This window comes from Cucurbita moschata, unplaced genomic scaffold, assembly GCF_002738365.1.
Source record: "Cucurbita moschata cultivar Rifu unplaced genomic scaffold, Cmos_1.0 Cmo_Scf00099, whole genome shotgun sequence".
NCBI lineage: Eukaryota > Viridiplantae > Streptophyta > Magnoliopsida > Cucurbitales > Cucurbitaceae > Cucurbita > Cucurbita moschata.
In genome coordinates, this window is record NW_019268615.1 from 67,363 (window position 1) to 84,749 (window position 17,387).

The following is a 17,387-nucleotide window of genomic DNA, read 5'->3' on the forward strand; positions in this document are numbered from 1 at the left end:
AGAACAAATCAGCCTTAACAAATCATCATTTATAAGGGTGTGGAAACCCCTTAAGGAGAACAAATCACCCTTTATAAGGGTGTGGAAACCGGAGAACAAATCACTCTTATACTTTATAAGGGTGTGGAAACCCCTTAAGGAGAACAAATCACCCTTTATAAGGGTGTGGAAACCCCTTAAGGAGAACAAATCACCCTTCATAAGGGTGTGGAAACCCCAAACCGGAGAACAAATCACCCTTTATAAGGGTGTGGAAACCCCTTAAGGAGAACAAATCACCCTTTATAAGGGTGTGGAAACCGGAGAACAAATCACCCTTATACTTTATAAGGGTGTGGAAACCCCTTAAGGAGAACAAATCACCCTTTATAAGGGTGTGGAAACCGGAGAACAAATCACCCTTATACTTTATAAGGGTGTGGAAACCCCTTAAGGAGAACAAATCACCCTTTATAAGGGTGTGGAAACCGGAGAACAAATCACCCTTATACTTTATAAGGGTGTGGAAACCCCTTAAGGAGAACAAATCACCCTTTATAAGGGTGTGGAAACCGGAGAACAAATCACCCTTATACTTTATAAGGGTGTGGAAACCCCTTAAGGAGAACAAATCACCCTTTATAAGGGTGTGGAAACCGGAGAACAAATCACCCTTATACTTTATAAGGGTGTGGAAACCCCTTAAGGAGAACAAATCACCCTTTATAAGGGTGTGGAAACCGGAGAACAAATCACCCTTATACTTTATAAGGGTGTGGAAACCCCTTAAGGAGAACAAATCACCCTTTATAAGGGTGTGGAAACCGGAGAACAAATCACCCTTATACTTTATAAGGGTGTGGAAACCCCTTAAGGAGAACAAATCACCCTTTATAAGGGTGTGGAAACCGGAGAACAAATCACCCTTATACTTTATAAGGGTGTGGAAACCCCTTAAGGAGAACAAATCACCCTTTATAAGGGTGTGGAAACCGGAGAACAAATCACCCTTATACTTTATAAGGGTGTGGAAACCCCTTAAGGAGAACAAATCACCCTTTATAAGGGTGTGGAAACCGGAGAACAAATCACCCTTATACTTTATAAGGGTGTGGAAACCCCTTAAGGAGAACAAATCACCCTTTATAAGGGTGTGGAAACCGGAGAACAAATCACCCTTATACTTTATAAGGGTGTGGAAACCCCTTAAGGAGAACAAATCACCCTTTATAATAGTGTGGAAACCGGAGAACAAATCACCTTTATAAGGGTGTGGAAACCCCTTAAGGAGAACAAATCACCCTTCATAAGGGTGTGGAAACCGGAGAACAAATCACCCTTATACTTTATAAGGGTGTGGAAACCCCTTAAGGAGAACAAATCACCCTTTATAAGGGTGTGGAAACCGGAGAACAAATCACCCTTATACTTTATAAGGGTGTGGAAACCCCTTAAGGAGAACAAATCACCCTTTATAAGGGTGTGGAAACCGGAGAACAAATCACCCTTTAACTTTATAAGGGTGTGGAAACCCCTTAAGGAGAACAAATCACCCTTTATAAGGGTGTGGAAACCGGAGAACAAATCACCCTTATACTTTATAAGGGTGTGGAAACCCCTTAAGGAGAACAAATCACCCTTTATAAGGGTGTGGAAACCGGAGAACAAATCACCCTTATACTTTATAAGGGTGTGGAAACCCCTTAAGGAGAACAAATCACCCTTTATAAGGGTGTGGAAACCGGAGAACAAATCACCCTTTATAAGGGTGTGGAAACCCCTTAAGGAGAACAAATCACCCTTCATAAGGGTGTGGAAACCGGAGAACAAATCACCCTTATACTTTATAAGGGTGTGGAAACCCCTTAAGGAGAACAAATCACCCTTTATAAGGGTGTGGAAACCGGAGAACAAATCACCCTTATACTTTATAAGGGTGTGGAAACCCCTTAAGGAGAACAAATCACCCTTTATAAGGGTGTGGAAACCGGAGAACAAATCACCCTTTAACTTTATAAGGGTGTGGAAACCCCTTAAGGAGAACAAATCACCCTTTATAAGGGTGTGGAAACCGGAGAACAAATCACCCTTATACTTTATAAGGGTGTGGAAACCCCTTAAGGAGAACAAATCACCCTTTATAAGGGTGTGGAAACCGGAGAACAAATCACCCTTATACTTTATAAGGGTGTGGAAACCCCTTAAGGAGAACAAATCACCCTTTATAAGGGTGTGGAAACCGGAGAACAAATCACCTTTATAAGGGTGTGGAAACCCCTTAAGGAGAACAAATCACCCTTCATAAGGGTGTGGAAACCGGAGAACAAATCACCCTTATACTTTATAAGGGTGTGGAAACCCCTTAAGGAGAACAAATCACCCTTTATAAGGGTGTGGAAACCGGAGAACAAATCACCCTTATACTTTATAAGGGTGTGGAAACCCCTTAAGGAGAACAAATCACCCTTTATAAGGGTGTGGAAACCGGAGAACAAATCACCCTTTAACTTTATAAGGGTGTGGAAACCCCTTAAGGAGAACAAATCACCCTTTATAAGGGTGTGGAAACCGGAGAACAAATCACCCTTATACTTTATAAGGGTGTGGAAACCCCTTAAGGAGAACAAATCACCCTTTATAAGGGTGTGGAAACCGGAGAACAAATCACCCTTTAACTTTATAAGGGTGTGGAAACCCCTTAAGGAGAACAAATCACCCTTTATAAGGGTGTGGAAACCGGAGAACAAATCACCCTTATACTTTATAAGGGTGTGGAAACCCCTTAAGGAGAACAAATCACCCTTTATAAGGGTGTGGAAACCGGAAAACAAATCACCCTTATACTTTATAAGGGTGTGGAAACCCCTTAAGGAGAACAAATCACCCTTTATAAGGGTGTGGAAACCGGAGAACAAATCACCCTTATACTTTATAAGGGTGTGGAAACCCCTTAAGGAGAACAAATCACCCTTTATAAGGGTGTGGAAACCGGAGAACAAATCACCCTTTATAAGGGTGTGGAAACCCCTTAAGGAGAACAAATCACCCTTCATAAGGGTGTGGAAACCGGAGAACAAATCACCCTTATACTTTATAAGGGTGTGGAAACCCCTTAAGGAGAACAAATCACCCTTTATAAGAATGTGGAAACCGGAGAACAAATCACCCTTTATAAGGGTGTGGAAACCCCTTAAGGAGAACAAATCACCCTTCATAAGGGTGTGGAAACCGGAGAACAAATCACCCCCTACCAGCCTTAAGGTGAACAAAAACCGGAGAACAAATCACCCTTTATATAAGGGTGTGGAAACCGGAGAACAAATCACCCTTCATAAGGGTGTGGAAACTGGAGAACGAATCACCCCCTACCAGCCTTAAGGAGAACAAATCACCCCCTACCAGCCTTAAGGAGAACAAATCACCCTTTATAAGGGTGTGGAAACCGGAGAACAAATCACCCCCTACCAGCCTTAAGGAGAACAAATCACCCTTTATAAGGGTGTGGAAACCGGAGAACAAATCACCCCCTACCAGCCTTAAGGAGAAGCCCAAACTCCTTTATAAGGGTGTGGAAACCTTCCCCCTACCAGCCTTAAGGAGAAGCCCAAACTCCCAAAGACACTTTCCTAGCAGCCTTTATAAGGGTGTGGAAACCTTCCCCGAGGGGAATCCCCTACCAGACTTTAACCACATTGGTTGGGGAGGAGAACAAATCACCCTCCCCTACCAGCCTTGAACCACATTGGTTGGGGAGGAGAACAAATCACCCTTTATAAGGGTGTGGAAACCTTCCCCTACCATCCTTGAGGGGCCCCTACCAGCCTTGAGGGGAAGCCCAAAGACACTTTCCTAGCAGCCAAACCTTCCCCTTGAACCACATTGGTTGGGGAGGAGAACAAATCACCCTTTATAAGGGTGTGGAAACCTTCCCCTACCAGCCTTGAGGGGCCCCTACCAGCCTTGAGGGGAAGCCCAAAGACACTTTCCTAGCAGCCAAACCTTCCCCTACCAGTCTTGAGGGGAAGCCCAAAGACACTTAAGCCCACACTTAAGCCCAAAGACACTTTCCTAGCAGCCAAACCTTCCACTACAAGCCTAAGGGTGTGGAAACCTTCCCCTACCAGCCTTGAGGGGTAGCCCAAGTGGGGAATTAAAGCATATTATCACACGTTTTCTGGTGTTTCTGACATCCTCCTTATTTGTTCGCTAACTGTCGTTATACGGCTGATTGATCCTCCTACAATCGAATCGCTATTATCGTGTAAGTTATCGTCTTGCTCTACCTGACCCTATCTTGTTTTTGTTCTGCCCCATCCTATATTTTTGCAAGGGCGAATTATGCTAATTTCTGTGTAATATACATTGCATATTACCCACAAACTTATTGAAAGAAAGAGGGGGAATTTTTCGTCATAATGCTTATTACCCACAAAACTTATTGAAAGAAAGAGGCTTTCCTTACAACAATTAATATTAACTAATAGTAAGAGGAGAACAAATCACCCTTTATAAGGGTGTGGAAACCTTCCCCCCTTCCCCTAGCAGCCTCCCTTCCCCTAAAGAACAAATGGATTGTGCACCACCCTTTATAAGGGTGTGGAAACCTGGAAACCTTCCCCCCTTCCCATAGCAGCCTCCCTTCCCGTAAAGACCACCCTTTATAAGGGTGTGGAAACCTTCCCCCCCTTCCCCTAGCAGCCTCCCTTCCCCTAAAGAACAAATGGATTGTGCACCACCCTTTATAAGGGTGTGGAAACCTTCCCCCCCCCCTTCCCCTAAAAGACTCCCTTCCCCTAGTAGCCTTGAAGGGAAGAGGAGAACAAATTGATTGTGCACCTTCCCCTAGCAGTCTTGAGGGGAAGCCCAAAGAGAATCTGGATTGTGATGTCCCACAGCAGCCTTGAGGGGAAGAGAGCAGCCTTGAGGGGAAGCCCAAAGAGGATCTAGATTGTGATGTCCCACAGCAGCCTTGAGGGGAAGAGAAGAACAAATGGATTGTGCACCTTCTCCTAGCAGCCATGAGGGGAAGCCCAAATAGAATCTGGATTGTGATGTCCCACATTGGTTGGGGAGGAGAACAAGAAGCCCACCTTCCCCCACATTGGTTGGGGAGGAGAAAATGAAGCCCAGGAGAAGGAATCCTTAGTCTTTCCTCTACCTGAAATCAAACAAAGAAAACTCTTCAGTCGTCAAGAAAGCAGAAGAAAGAAGCCTCTCCCTTTGGTCTCGCGTCTTCGACCCTTTTCCTTCTTTTTTCCTTTGTCCTTCCCCCCTCCTTTGCCCTGGTCACAAATAGAGTTAAACCAAGTAAGATTGCAAAGGCGAGAAAATGAAGCCCAGGAGAAGGAATCCTTAGTCTTTCCTCTACCTGAAATCAAACAAAGAAAACTCTTCAGTCGTCAAGAAAGCAGAAGAAAGAAGCCTCTCCCTTTGGTCTCGCGTCTTCGACCCTTTTCCTTCTTTTTTCCTTTGTCCTTCCCCCCTCCTTTGCCCTGGTCACAAATAGAGTTAAACCAAGTAAGATTGCAAAGGCGAGAAAATGAAGCCCAGGAGAAGGAATCCTTAGTCTTTCCTCTACCTGAAATCAAACAAAGAAAACTCTTCAGTCGTCAAGAAAGCAGAAGAAAGAAGCCTCTCCCTTTGGTCTCGCGTCTTCGACCCTTTTCCTTCTTTTTTCCTTTGTCCTTCCCCCCTCTTTTTGCCCTGGTCACAAATAGAGTTAAACCAAGTAAGATTGCAAAGGCATAATGATAGTAGGGTCGGGATATCCCCGCCCTCCGAACCGGACGTGAAGGTCTCCCCTCATCCGGCTCTCCGCAGGGGAGAATGAGTAAAAGAGTGAGTTCAATCAAAGAGCTACTAAATATATATGCTTTACCTACCAACCTTCCTCTAGCAGCCTTGAGCGAAAGCCCAAAGAGGATCTGGATTGAGATGTCCCACATTGGTTGGGGAGGAGAACAAGAGGCCAACCTTCCCCTAGCAGCCTTGAGGGGAAGCCCAAAGAGGATCTGGATTGTGATGTCCCACATTGGTTGGGGAGGAAAACAAGAAGCCCACCTTCCCCTAGCAGCCTTGAGGGGAAGCCCAAAGAGGATCTGGATTGTGATGTCCCACATTGGTTGGGGAGGAGAACAAGGAAGCCCCCCTTCCCCCCCTTCACTTAGCAGCCTTGAGGGGAAGAGTAGAATAAATCACCCTAATCACCCTTTTGAGGGGAAGAGGAGAACAAATCACCCTAATCACCTTTTATAAGGGTGTGGAAACCTTCCCCCCTTCCCCTAGCAGCCTTGAGGGGAAGAGGAGAATAAATCACCCGAATCACCCTTTATAAGGGTGTGGAAACCTTCCTTCCCCCTTCCCCTAGCAGCCTAGAGGGGAAGAGGAGAACAAATCACCCTAATCACTCTTTATAAGGGTGTGGAAACCTTCCTTCCAACCCTTCCCTTAGCAGCCTTGACGGGAAGAGGAGAACAAATGGATTGTGCACCTTCCCCATAAGGGTGTGGAAACCTTCCCCCTTCCCCTAGCAGCCTTGAGGGGAAGAGGAGAACAAATGGATTTTGCACCTTCCCCTAGCAGCCTTGAGGGGAAGCCCAAAGAGGATCTGGATTGTGATGTCCCAAATTGGTTGGGGAGGAGAACAAGAAGCCAACTTCCCCTAGCAGCCTTAAGCGGAAGCCCCTGGATTGTGATGTCCCACATTTGTTAGGGAGGAGAACAAGAAGCCCACCTTCCCCTAGCAGCCTTAAGGGGAAGCCCAAAGAGGATCTGGATTGTGATGTCCCACATTGGTTGGGGAGGAGAACAAGAAGCCAACCTTCCCCTAGCAGCCTTAAGGGGAAGCCCAAAGAGGATCTGGATTGTGATGTCCCACATTGGTTGGGGAGGAGAACAAGAAGCCAACCTTCCCCTAGCAGCCTTAAGCGGAAGCCCCTGGATTGTGATGTCCCACATTTGTTGGGGAGGAGAACAAGAAGCCCACCTTCCCCTAGCAGCCTTAAGGGGAAGCCCAAAGAGGATCTGGATTGTGATGTCCCACATTGGTTGGGGAGGAGAACAAGAAGCCAACCTTCCCCTAGCAGCCTTAAGGGGAAGCCCAAAGAGGATCTGGATTGTGATGTCCCACATTGGTTGGGGAGGAGAACAAGAAGCCAACCTTCCCCTAGCAGCCTTAAGCGGAAGCCCTTGGATTGTGATGTCCCACATTTGTTGGGGAGGAGAACAAGAAGCCCACCTTCCCCTAGCAGCCTTAAGGGGAAGCCCAAAGAGGATCTGGATTGTGATGTCCCACATTTGTTGGGGAGGAGAACAAGGAAGCCCACTTTCCCCCCTTCCCCTAGGAGCCTTGAGGGGAAGAGGAGAACAAATCACCCTAATCACCTTTTATAAGGGTGTGGAAACTTTTAAGGTTGTGGAAACCTTCCCCTAGGGGCCTTGAGGGTAAGAGGAGAAGAACAAATCACCCTAATCACCTTTTATAAGGGTGTGGAAACTTTTAAGGTTGTGGAAACCTTCCCCTAGGGGCCAAATCACCCTAATCACCTTTTATAAGGGTGTGGAAACTTTTAAGGTTGTGGAAACCTTCCCCTAGGGGCCTTGAGGCCTTTTATAAGGGTGTGGAAACTTTTAAGGTTGTGGAAACCTTCCCCTAGGGGCCTTGAGGGTAAGAGGAGAACAAATCACCCTAATCACCTTTTATAAGGGTGTGGAAACTTTTAAGGTTGTGGAAACCTTCCCCCTTCCCCTAGGGGCCTTGAGGGTAAGAGGAGAACAAATCACCCTAATCACCTTTTATAAGGGTGTGGAAACTTTCCCCTTCCCCTAGGGGCCTTGAGGGTAAGAGGAGAACAAATCACCCTAATCACCTTTTATAAGGGTGTGGAAACCTTCCCCCTTCCCCTAGGGGCCTTGAGGGTACCTTCCTTGAGGGTACCTTTTATTCCCCCCTAGGGGCCTTGAGGGTAAGAGGAGAACAAATCACCCTAATCACCTTTTATAAGGGTGTGGAAACTTTTAAGGTTGTAAGGGTGTGGAAACTTTTAACCTAATCACCTTTTATAAGGGTGTGGAAACTTTTAAGGTTGTAAGGGTGTGGAAACTTTTAAGGTTGTAAGGGTGTGGAAACTTTTAACCTTTTATTCCCCCCTAGGGGCCTTGAGGGTAAGAGGAGAACAAATCACCCTAATCACCTTTTATAAGGGTGTGGAAACTTTTAAGGTTGTCACCCTAATCACCTTTTATAAGGGTGTGGAAACTTTTAAGGTTGTAAGGGTGTGGAAACTTTGAAAGGTTGTAAGGGTGTGGAAACTTTTAAGGTTGTAAGGGTGTGGAAACTTTTAACCTTTTATTCCCCCCTAGGGGCCTTGAGGGTAAGAGGAGAACAAATCACCCTAATCACCTTTTATAAGGGTGTGGAAACTTTTAAGGTTGTCACCCTAATCACCTTTTATAAGGGTGTGGAAACTTTTAAGGTTGTAAGGGTGTGGAAACTTTTAAGGTTGTAAGGGTGTGGAAACTTTTAAGGTTGTGGAAACCTTCGGGGCCTTGAGGGTAAGAGGAGAACAAATCACCCTAAGGAAACTTTTAAGGTTGTAAGGGTGTGGAAACTTTTAAGGTTGTGGAAACCGGGGCCTTGAGGGTAAGAGGAGAACAAATCACCCTAATCACCTTTTGTAAGGGTGTGGAAACCTTCCCCCTTTTCCCCTAAGGGTGTGGAATAAAAGGTTGTGACAGCCTTGAGGGGTGTGATGTCCTACATTGGTTGGGGAGGAGAACAAGGAAGCCCACCTTCCCCTAGCAGCCTTGAGGGGGCCTTGATCTGGGTTGTGACAGCCTTGAGGGGAAGCCCAAAGAGGGGGTTATTTTGGGTTAGTATATTCCTTTTTTCTTTTGAAGGGGCATTTCGAGAATTGAACTCGAGACCTCTTGCACCCAAAGCAAGAATCATACCACTAGACCAAATGCCCTTATTATGGACTATATATTAAGTTGTTTATGGAATGTATCATCATTATTTCATTTATTTTCTAGTCTGATAGTGCTGAATTAGTTTCATGGGTTATTTTGGGTTAGCCGCACATTCCTTTTTTCTTTTGAAGGGGCATTTCGAGAATTGAACTCGAGACCTCTTGCACCCAAAGCAAGAATCATACCACTAGACCAAATGCCCTTATTATGGACTATATATTAAGTTGTTTATGGAATGTATCATCATTATTTCATTTATTTTCTAGTCTGTGCTGAATTAGTTTCATGGGTTATTTTGGGTTAGCCGCACATTCCTTTTTTCTTTTGAAGGGGCATTTCGAGAATTGAACTCGAGACCTCTTGCACCCAAAGCAAGAATCATACCACTAGACCAAATGCCCTTATTATGGACTATATATTAAGTTCTTATGGAATGTATCATCATTATTTCATTTATTTTCTAGTCTGATAGTGCTGAATTAGTTTCATGGGTTATTTTGGGTTAGCCGCACATTCCTTTTTTCTTTTGAAGGGGCATTTCAAGAATTGAACTCGAGATCTCTTGCACCCAAAGCAAGAATCATACCACTAGACCAAATGCCCTTATTATGGACTATATATTAAGTTGTTTATGGAATGTATCATCATTATTATGGACTATATAGTGCTGAATTAGTTTCATTGAGCATTATAGTCTAAGGCTCATCTTTTGAAAAATGAACATAGGGGCATTCCAAGAATTGAACTCGGGACCTCTCGCACCTTAAGCAAGAACCATACCACTAGACCAAATGTCCTTTCTAAAGGAAATGCAACATTTTTAACTCCTACTCAATATATTTTTTTCTCTCAAGTTGGAAATGTATTTTCTTGAGCTGTTGTTGGACTATAAAACTAAAAAGCTGATGGTCTAGTATTTTCCTTGTAAGTAAGGCATGTAATATTGAATTGTTCTAATATGCAAGTGTTATCAAATAAACTACAATCCAACAAATGAATCAAACTAATCCGTTTGGGTTGGGTTGGATTTATTCGGCTCAGTTTATCAGTTTGTTTGATTTAATTCTTCTATTTTGCTTCGTATGACAAGAAAATGAAGTTGTATTGAATGTACCATAGTTTGATTTATGACAAACTCATATGAAATATAATTGCATTAATAGTACTAAGAGTTGGAGTTTATAAATATTTTATGAACTTAAGTGCAACTCATGCTTCATTAAAGACGAGACAAACTTTAGTTAAGTAGCTGGAACTTTAAATTACTTCATGTGGAGCTTCAATTACTCTATGTTAGCTACTATCTTTAGGATTTACTAATTGGACACGAGTTCTTGGATTTAAAGGATTGTTTTATGTAATTTTAAACTAAAACTTATGTTTTCAAATTTTTAGGTCATAATTTAGGTAGTGGTTGTATATTATGGATGAACACTAGAGTTTCTATCCCGTTCACCACAACTACTCTAGTTTTTGTTTGAAGGCTATAATTGTCATCTATGTTGTATGACACTAAAAATTGTTTAGATGAAATTTTAGTTAAAGTTGCATATTTTACATCTTGCAAGTAAAAAAATTTGTTTCTTAGCATAATATGAATTTAGTTGCAGAGTTATTAGGAATAAGATGGAGTAAGAAATTTTCTTTAAGATAATAAATAGACCCAAGTTCATCTTTGATGTTGTATGATTGTGATTTTGCAAAAAACTTAACTAATATGAAATATCAAGGTAAATCAAGAATATATCCTACACGTCATTCAAGATGACAATAAAATTGAGTTAAATTGAACGCAGTTTTAGTTTCATGTTTAGTAGGTTCAAGATGAAGCATAATTGTATTAATGATATTAAAGAGAAATTAGTGTTTTATTAGAAGAGACCAACTTCATTTAAGGTACTAGGAGTTTAAACTACTTCCATTGTAATTTCAATCACTCCACAATGATTACAAATTTAGGGTTGGCTAATTGGACATCAATTATAAACTTTTAGTTATAATTTAGATAGTAGCCATTATAATATTAATGAGCATAAGAGTTACAATTCTTCCATGGACCATATGTGTTATAGTTAAATGAATATATATATATTATGTATGTCGAGGTTTGGGTAAAGCACAAAGTAGTAAGGAACTCCATGTTCAACTCTAGAGCCACCCACAACTCATGACGGAGACCGATGCAAAATATTTTAACATCCTTTGGCATCAAGATACAGGAAAGATGAACGCCGTCAAATTGGAAGCTTTACCTGTCTTAAGAGTCACAATGAGAACTCTAATCAAGCTGGAGCCTTGGAGCCTTGGACTAGACAATGAGAACTCTAATCAAGCTTTGCCTATCTTAAGAAGACATGAAGACTCAACAAACCGAGAAGTGATTTTCAACAGCACCTAGTAGGTTGGAAGAGACTCCTCATTATGAGATCAGCTGGAAGTGCATCGAGAGACCTAAAGTCAGCCTCATCCAATAAATTGTGTGGGTGCAGATGTCACAGTCATTATTGCCCAAGGCGTGTTGCTTATGGTTGCATGTTGCATGTCTCAGCCATTCTTGTAAACGATTTGTTGTCTAAGGCGGTTATTTGGGCAATGTTATTTACCGATTATTTGGGCGACACGCCTTGAGCAATCATGACCGTCACAATTGGCTAAGACATTTGTTGTCCATATGTTATTGTTGTCCAAGAGACTCCTCATTATGAGGTCATGATTGGCTAAGACATTTAAAGAAGTTTTACCTAAGGCAACTTCTATCACAATCCTGTTCTCGCTCTCAATTTCAGGGAATCAAACCAGAATCTCGTAGGTGAAAGCCAAATATCCAAACTATTGGACAACAATGAATTTTTGGTGTAGTTGTCCTAAAGTCTTTTGTCTAATCATTGAAGAGTTTTACTATGATGTTTTGGGTAATGTCTAACTCCTTTCATGTGTGTGATAGAGTTCTCAGAGTTACCGTGACGTTTCGAGCTGTTCGATCGTGTGGCTCTTTCTTCGAAAGGGTCAACATCAAACATCAGGTCTTTGATTGGAAACCCATCCAGAGGAGCGTCAATTGCAACGATTCCATCAAGAGTCTTCCCATGAGTTTATGGTGCATGACCCATTTTTTATACCATTCACCTTCGAGCGCCGCCATAGTTTTGCATCGTCCATGAGATGCATTGCGACCAATGTAACTCTTAGGTCCTATGAGCAAGTTCCAGTAACCTTCAAGTATTGTTCTACGTCAAAAATAAAGTTTTTTAATTCCTTAGCATCCCGGTTTCCATTTAAGGGGTTGTGTTCTTGGATTTTAAGTTTGTTAAGCCCACATGACCTTTGCTTGAGGTGTGGTTCTCTATAGCCCAACTTATCAAACTCACTCGGGTGCTCATCTCAACCATGACGTCGTTCAACAAGAGAGACCTCGAAAACAACTGGATTATCGCATTAACCATTTGAATCACCTGCTCATCTCAACCATGACGTCGTTCAACAAGAGAGACCTTGAAAACGACTGGATTATCGCATTACCCATTTGAATCACCTGCTCATCTCAACCATGATATCGTTCAACCAGAGAGACCTCGAAAATGACTTGATTATAGCATTAACCATTTGAAATTGAACAAAATATCTATAACATAACACTAACAAAGGTACGAAGTTCATAAAAGTCTTTTTAATCTAAGGATAGAAACGGTAAAATAAAATGAAATAAGAAAATAATATTCCATTGCAAAAAATCAAACCCAGGTTTCTTGGGTGAAAGCTAGATATCTTGACCACTGGACGACCAGGGATTTTTAATGCAAATGTCCTGAAGTCTTTTGTCAGATCGCTGAAGAGTTTTAGCATGATCTTTTGCTTAATGTCTAACTCTTCGACACGTCCTTCCCTGTGTGTGTTAGAGTTCTCAGGGCTACCGCGATGTTTCGAGCTGTTCGATTGTGTGGCGCTTTCTTCAAAAGAGTCAATATCAAATGTTAGCTCTTTGATTGGAACCCATCCAGGGGAGCGTCGATTGCATCGATTCCATCAACGATCATCCCATGAGTTTATGGTGCATGACCCATTTTTTATACCATTCACCTTCGAGCACTACCATAGTTTTGCATCGTCCATTTGATGCATTGCGGCTAACATAACTCTCAGGTCGTACGAGAAAGTTCCTGTAGCCCTCAACTCTCAGGTCGTATGATAGAGTTCTTAGAACTATCGCGACATTTCTAGGTGTTCGATCGTGTGGCTTTTTCCTCAAAAGAATCAACATCAAACGTCAGGTCTTTAATTGGCAACCCATCAAGGGGAGCGTCGATTGCATCGATTCCATCAACGGTCTTCCCATGAGTTTATGGCTCATGACCCATTTTTTATATCATCCACCTTCGAGCGCCACCGTCCATGAGATGGTTGTTGCCAACGTAACTCTTAGGTCCTGTGAGCAAGTTCTTGTAACCTTCAAGTATTATTCTACGTCAAAAATAAAGTTTTTTAATTCCTTAGCATCCCGGTTCCCATTTAAGGGTTTGTGTTTTTGGATTTTCAGTTTGTTAAGCCCAATATGAGCTTGGCTTGGGGTGTGGTTCTCTGCGACCCTCCTTATCAAACTCACTCTGGTGCTCATCTCAGTCATCTCACCCATGATGGCGTTCAACAAAAGAGACCTTGAAAATGACCAGATTATCACATTAACCATTTGAATGACCTCAACCTCACTTGTTGAAATTGAACCAAATATCTATGACATAACACTATTAAAGGTTCAAAGTTCATAAAAGTCTTTTTAATCTAGGATACTATTGAACTTGACCATTATAGTGCCTCTCAAACCAAGTTTATAAAAGTCTTTTTGAATTTAAGATACTATTGAACTCATCCATTATAGTGCTTCTCAAACCTAGGTAAAGTTTAAATATAATTGGTGACAAAAGATGAAACTATAAAATAAAAGAAATAAGAAAATAAAATTTCATTGTCGAGAATCAAACTCGAGTCTCCTCGATGAAAGCCAAATCTTCTGTGTAATGTCTAACTCTTCGACATGTTTTTTTATGTGTGATAGAGTTTTTAGAGCTACCGCCACGTTTCTTGTTGTTCGATCCTATGGCTCTTTCTTCAAAAGAGCCAACATCAAACATTAGGTCTTTTGATTGGAAACCCATCCAGGGGAGAGCCGATTGCTTCAATTCCATCAATGGTCTTCCCATGATTTTTTGGTGCATGACCAGTTTTTTATACAATTCACCTTCAAGTGCCACCATAGTTTTGCATCGTCCATGAGATGCATTGTGAGCCAATGTAACTCTCAGGTCCTCTGAGCAAGTTCCTATAGTCTTGAAGTATAATATCAAAACATATTAACGTATTTGATATGTCAAATATTAAAATAATTGATGTGTATCATAAACATTAAATAAAAATATATATTTGAAATTTGAATGAGATTCATATTAATTAAACATATATTATGATATTTTACGACATTTTAATATTATTTAAATAAGATATTATATCTTAATGTATTAGGTATTCAAATAAATAATTTGACAAAAATTATCACAAGTTCACCGTAAATAGAACCCTAGGGTTAAGTCAAAAAGCATCAAACACTAAATATGGTGACATTTTAGGTCATATTTTGCCGAGGAAGCTGATAAGGTCTTCAAGAACCTTAGGGTTAAGTCAAAAACCATCAAACACTAAATACTGTGACATTTTAGGTGATATTTTGCAGAGGAAGTCGATAAGGTCTTCAAAGAGTATGTGGTCATGTCTAACATTTTAGGTTAACAACATGGTGAAAAGTAACCAGAAATTCTGATATTGGTAATTAACTACAAACCTTTGAATAAGGTTTTAGAATAAATAAGATATCCAATCCAAAACAAAAATAATTTGATAAAAAGAATTTAGAGTCAAATGTTTTTATAAAATTAGACATGAAATTGGGATTTCGGAAAATTCTAATTTCCTAAAAGGACAAATATAAAATAGCATTTAATGTCCAATTTAGAAAATATGAGAGAAACGTCATGCCATTTAGGCTAAAAAACGCTCAATCCGAATTTCAGAAGATTATGAATGATATTTTCAATCCTTTCAACAAAATTTGATAGTTTATATTGATGATGTGTTGATATTTTTAAAACTATTAAGATCAACACATTAAACATCTACATACATTCGTTAATCTAATCAAAAGAAATCAGCTAGTTGTGTCCATACCCAAAAATCAAATAATATCAAACTCAGATCCGTTTTCTTGGATTTTAAATTTATTTGAGCCTTATTAAAACCCATCCAATGGTCTTTGTCTCAAACTTTGGTGATGACGTATCCTAGAAAAGCTAACTTCAAAAAAATTTTAGGTTCTCTCAACTATGTGTCTTATATCCTTCAAGATATCAGGCACATTTACAAATGTCTTAATGAGTGTCTTCAAAATAATACAAAGTCTTGATTTGTAAGGGATATCCCTACAACCCAAAAAAATCAAATCATTAGTCAAATAAACTCTCTGCTTAAGTCTTATTGACCCAAGGGCAGATCTCATAATAAAACGTGACGCATCAAATATCGGATATGGAGGTATCTAAAATTGTCAAAGAGGACAGAGAATCAATTATCATATTTCATTCAAAAGCCTCGAATAATACCATACAAATTACAAAATATTAAATAAAAAAAAAGTATTATTTCCATTGTACTCTGTGTACGGAAATTTTAAAGAAAATTTAATTAACAAAACTATTAAAATCTATTAGAGAGTCAAATTTAGTTTTAGAAAAAGAAGGGAATAATCTTGTTTCAAACAAAAAAATAATTTTGCTAGATAGAAGTAAATTTTGTTGTGATTTGATTTTAAACTTCTTCCTATAAAAGATGAAAAAATAATTTTGCTAGATAGAAGTAAATTTTGTTGTGGTTTTATTTTAAAATTCTACCTATAAAAGAAATTGAAAATACCTTGGGAGATTACCTATGGGAGATTACCTATGGGAGAGTTTCTAACAAAGTCTCTCTTCTCTCCTCTGTCTTCTCAAAGTGATACTAATCCAACCAATCATTTGCATGGACTCAAAAGTTCAATTACCTATGAAAGAAGTTGAAAACACCTTATGAAAGTCGGTAAGGATACTACGACCTCTAGCTTTGCAAAATTCAGCCTTGTTGGCGCTTATCAAAATCACTGCCAAAATAAAGTTTAACAAGTGGTTCTATAGTATAGTGGTTAGCATTTTCGACTTTGAATCTAACGATCTGTGTTTAATTCCCAATAGGTAATCCACCAATTTATACAAAATTGGTCCATAACCGATTCAGTAGGGTCACTTTTGGACCGATAATCTGTAAAAGGGGTCACTAAGGTTGAGATCATACAAAATGGGTCCATAGCTCAATGTTAGAGCATTTGATTGTAGATCAAGAGGTCACCAATTCGAACCTAGTTGTGCCTTTCTATCTTGGATAGAAATTTATTACACTTTTTGGACCGACACTATGTCTAAGGGGTCACTAAGGTTAAAATCCTACAAAATGAATCCATGGCTCAGTGGTAGAGAATTTGACCGGTCACCCGTTTGAACTTGGTTGGGCCCTTTTATTTTGGACAGACACTTTGTACACTTTTGGACAGACACTCTGTAGAAGGGGTCAGTAAGGTTGAAATCATGCAAAATGGGTCCATAGCTTAGTGGTAGAGCATTTGACTGCAGATCAAGAGGTTCGAATTTGGTTAGGCCCTTTTATTTTGGACAGACACTTTGTTTGATTTACTCCCGACCACCGAGTGTCTAAAGGAAAAGAAATAAGAATAATTACCGATTCCAAACCTTATTCCAAAGTCCTCCAACACATAGAACCATGTACTTAAAACCTAAGGGACACTATTCTCGGACGAGAACCAAGAAATCACTATTCCACTTAGAACCTAAGGGCCACTATTCTCGGACAAGAACCGAGAAATCATTAAGAAACGAGTGTGGTTTCCAAGTTCTTACGCTACTTATTGAGTCTTGTACTCACTCCATGTTTTCCTTCCAAACCTTATTCCAAAGTCCTCCACCACATAGAACCATGTACTTAGAACCTAAGGGCAACTATTCTCGGACAAGAACCAAGAAATCACTATTCTCGGACAAGAACCGAGAAATCATTAAGAAACGAGTGTGGTATCCAAGTTAGGCTACTAACTAAGTCACCTTACGCTACTTATTGAGTCTTGTACTCACTCCATGTTTTCCGTCCAAACCTTATTCCAAAGTCCTCCACCACATAGAACCATGTACTTAGAACTTAAGGGACACTATTCTCGGACAAGAACCAAGAAATCACTATTCTCGGACAAGAACCGAGAAATCATTAAGAAATGAGTGTGGTATCCAAGTTAGGCTACTAACTGAGTCAACATACGCTACTTATTGAGTCTTGTACTCACTCCATGTTTTCCT

General features: G+C 40.6%; 4 non-coding genes across 4 annotated transcripts; all 4 read right to left on the minus strand.

The window, feature by feature from the left end:
- Positions 1-8,876: 8,876 nt before the first annotated feature.
- Positions 8,877-8,948, minus strand: TRNAP-UGG. The gene has a single exon. It is a non-coding gene; the product is annotated as a tRNA-Pro (tRNA).
- Positions 8,949-9,079: 131 nt separating this feature from the next.
- TRNAP-UGG lies at positions 9,080-9,151 on the minus strand. The gene has a single exon. It is a non-coding gene; the product is annotated as a tRNA-Pro (tRNA).
- A 127-nt stretch (positions 9,152-9,278) lies between these two features.
- Positions 9,279-9,350, minus strand: TRNAP-UGG. Its single transcript has one exon. It is a non-coding gene; the product is annotated as a tRNA-Pro (tRNA).
- A 130-nt stretch (positions 9,351-9,480) lies between these two features.
- On the minus strand, positions 9,481-9,552 carry TRNAP-UGG. The gene has a single exon. It is a non-coding gene; the product is annotated as a tRNA-Pro (tRNA).
- Between the last annotated feature and the right edge of the window lie 7,835 nt (positions 9,553-17,387).